At 41.8% G+C, this 3395-nt stretch overlaps 2 long non-coding RNA genes across 2 annotated transcripts in view; one reads left to right on the top strand and one right to left on the bottom strand.

Moving 5' to 3' along the window:
* Window positions 1-3395, top strand: part of LOC108530601 (uncharacterized) — a 36194-nt gene that overhangs the window by 28844 nt on the left and 3955 nt on the right. The gene's annotated exons all lie outside the window — the stretch shown is intronic.
* Window positions 1038-3395, bottom strand: part of LOC108530600 (uncharacterized) — a 6400-nt gene continuing 4042 nt past the window's right edge. The window contains exon 3 of the long non-coding RNA XR_001885894.1: window positions 1038-1078. This is a non-coding gene — a long non-coding RNA (uncharacterized LOC108530600). The remainder of the gene's footprint in view (window positions 1079-3395) is intronic.

The following is a 3395-nucleotide window of genomic DNA, read 5'->3' on the forward strand; positions in this document are numbered from 1 at the left end:
CCAGGTGAGGCGATGCCTCGCCCTGCTTCAGCTCTGGCTGGTCAGGCTGCAGCAGCTGACCAGCACCGATTGTCCGGCACTCCCTAGTGAGATGACCCCAGTACCTCAGTTGAAAATGCAGAAATCACCGGTCTTCTGTGTCGCTCGCGCTGGGAGTTGGAGACTGGAGCTGTTCCTATTCGGCCATCTTGCTCCGCCCCCCTATTGCCCTGCTTTGAAAGCAGGGCAACTGCCTTAGAACTGCTCCCCCTACTGAAACAGATAGTGGCAGTTTCTGATGAATTTCACCAAAAATTTTTAAGATAGAAAACATGTGTAGGTGTTGTATTGTGGGGCGATGGGGAAATAGGGCACAGTGGCATGGATTTGAGAGGTTCAAGACTCTATTTCTAAGATGCCACAGCTTCAAAGGGCACTTTTCTAGGTACTCTTAGGAGACAGCAGGCCTCAGAACTCTATCTGTGTAGCTACTAGTTCAACATCTTGTTTCATGAGTTTATGTCCAACTTTGAGTTTTTCTTAGTCAATTCACCATCATTATTGCACTCAACGAGATCATAATTCCACTTTGATCTAGTTCATGGTGTCTGTGTTTACCTTACGGACTGAATTTTTAGTGGATTCTCAACTTAGCTGCTGTATTTAAAGACTCATCTTGGCTGGATTACATCATAATTCTCAGGCTTCTTTGTTTTTCCAGAACTATGAACATTTATTGCCATCATGGGATTCCTTCAGGAATAGGCCTTGAAATTCAGAAAAAGTTAAAGAAAGATTGGAGACTTGGTGGCATGTAGAACTTGAAATTCATGACCTTCAGGCCTGGTGCAGTAATTCCAGCACTTTGGGGAAATAAGGCAGGAAGATTGCTTGAGGTCAGGAGTTTGAGACCAGCCTCAGCAACATAGTGAGACGCCATCTCTACAAAAAATAAAAATAATTAGTCATAGAGGTGTGTGCCTGTAGTCTCAGCTACTTGGGAGGCTGAAGTGAGAGGATTACCTGAACCAAGAAGTTCAAAGCTTCAGTGAGCTGGGATCACACTACTGTACTCCAGCCTGGGTGACAGAGAAACACCCTGTCAAAAAAAAAAAAAAAAAAAAAAATCATGATCTTCAGAATTCCCAAGGATGGTTGGAAACTTGCTCAGAGAGATATAATTGCAATTTGCAATGCATCAGAGACTTGCCAAGGGATTGCTGCACACTGGCTCTAGGCCAGACCCACACCAAGCCCTTGAGAGGGAAAACTAGATAGGCTTAGTCTATATTGGACACCAAGAGCTACCAGGAGCTCTCATTTTCCTTAATCTTCCCTGAGCTCTTTGAGGAAGGGCCTGTTGTTACTTCTGGTTTACAAGAAGAAAACTGCAGCTTGGAGTGGTGAAGCAAATTGCCTGAGACTAATGAGCTGATAAGTGGGAATGTCAGAGTTTGAACCCAGGCTTTGTGACTCAGCATCTTGAGAGCCTACTACTGTATTTGACTTCTTGTTACAATCTAGTATCTAAAGCAATTTGTGAACAAGGCCATATCTTCCTAATTGATGGAATGCTGACTATAGGTGTAAAAAGCTTTGATTAACCAGAGCACTTGTCAAGTGGACACTCCTAGTTAATGAAGACCTTCTGTTAAGAAAAATGAGGGCGAGAAGGAGGAGAGCAGATAGTGGTGATAAGCATAATGTCTCCTCCAAAATTTATGCTGAAATTTGATTGTCATTGTGACAGTATTAGGGGTGAGTTCTTTAGGTGGTGATTAGGTCATGAGAGCAGAGCCCTCCAGAATTGATGAATGCTGTTATCTTGGGCGTGGTTTAGTTATTAGCAGGGTGTGCTCCTGGTAAAAGAAGAAAGCTCAGCTCTCTTCCCTCTCTCACTCCTACCCTTGCTTGCCTTTCTGGTTTCCTTCAAGCTATGATGCAGCACCAAGGTCCTCACCAGGTGTTGATGCCATGTTCTTGGACTTTCCAGCCTCTAAAACCATGAGCCAAAAAAAGTCTTAAAAAAATAAATTATCCCCTCTGTGATATTCTATCAAGGCAAATGGACTAAAACAACAGTCAACCTCCGTAAGGACCTACTAGGCTAAATGATGGCCCTGCAGAGATGTCCATGCCCTCTGATCCCCAGAACCTGTGATTATGTTACCTTACCCAGGCAATGAAAACTTTACTGATTTAAGTTAAGGATCTCGAGATGGAAAAGCTTCTCTGAATTACTTAAGTGGGGAAGATATAATCACAATGGCCCTCATAAGAGGGAGGCAGGAGGATCAGAGTCCATGAAGGAGATGAGATGATGCTGTGCCACTTGCTGGCTTTGAAGATGGGGGAAGGGGTTGTGGGCCAAGGAATGACAAACAGAGGTAGGGAAACAGATCTCCCGTAGAGCCTCCAGAACAAGCCAGCATTGTAGACACCTTGATATTAGACTAATGACATGAATTTTGGACATCTGACCTCCATAACTAAGATAATACATGCGTGTTGTTTTAAACCAGGAAGTTTGAGATAATTTGTTACCACAGCAATAGAAACCAATACAATGTGCTATATATCAGTGCTTCTAAACCACAATGTGCAAACAAATCACCCAAGGTATTGTTAAAATGCAGGTTCCTGTACAGCAAGTCTGGAGTGGAACCTCAAAGTCATCATTTCTAACAAGCTTCTAGGGGTGCTGAAGATGCTACTGTATAAGTCATGCTTTCAGAAGCAGGGCTTTGCACAATAATATCTCCCTTAATTGTCATAACAACTATGAAGTAGCTTTTAGTTTCCATTTTACAGTTGAGGAATTAAGACTACGACAGTTTAAATAACTGATCTAAGGCCAGAAAGATAGTAAATGGCGAAACATGGCATTGAATCCGGTTTAATCAGAGTTCAAAACCAACATCCAAAGAACATGAACATCCAAAGAACATGAGTAATGTAAATCAGGGAGCAACATCATCATTCTCACGTGGACACTGGCAAACTTTTTCTTCTCTGGGATAAAAGTGGAGAAGGTTTGGGATGTGCAAAGCAGTTATTGGTTGGTAGCAGCAGGCCATGATATGATTCACAAGTTTTCTTGCTCTCAGAGAAATGATCACCCCATTCACACATAAAAAGAGCCTGAGGCACAGTGCTTTTAACTTACTTCCAGCAAAGGCAATGCTTAGTTTTTAATTGTGTGACTTCAAAGCCAACCTTTGTGTTTGAGGGATTAAACTAGTTATAAAGAACACTGTGGTTTTGTTTTGTTTTTTTTCACTCTGCAATATTTTGCAGTGAGACCTTTTGGAATTCTTCTTCAGATTGTTAAGAAACAATAGTACGTACATGGAAACTCTTCAGCTAGAAAGCCCTTATTTATTTATTTATTTATTTATTTATTTATTTATTTATTT

This window comes from Rhinopithecus bieti, unplaced genomic scaffold, assembly GCF_001698545.2.
Source record: "Rhinopithecus bieti isolate Rb0 unplaced genomic scaffold, ASM169854v2 scaffold_7509, whole genome shotgun sequence".
Lineage (NCBI taxonomy): Eukaryota > Metazoa > Chordata > Mammalia > Primates > Cercopithecidae > Rhinopithecus > Rhinopithecus bieti.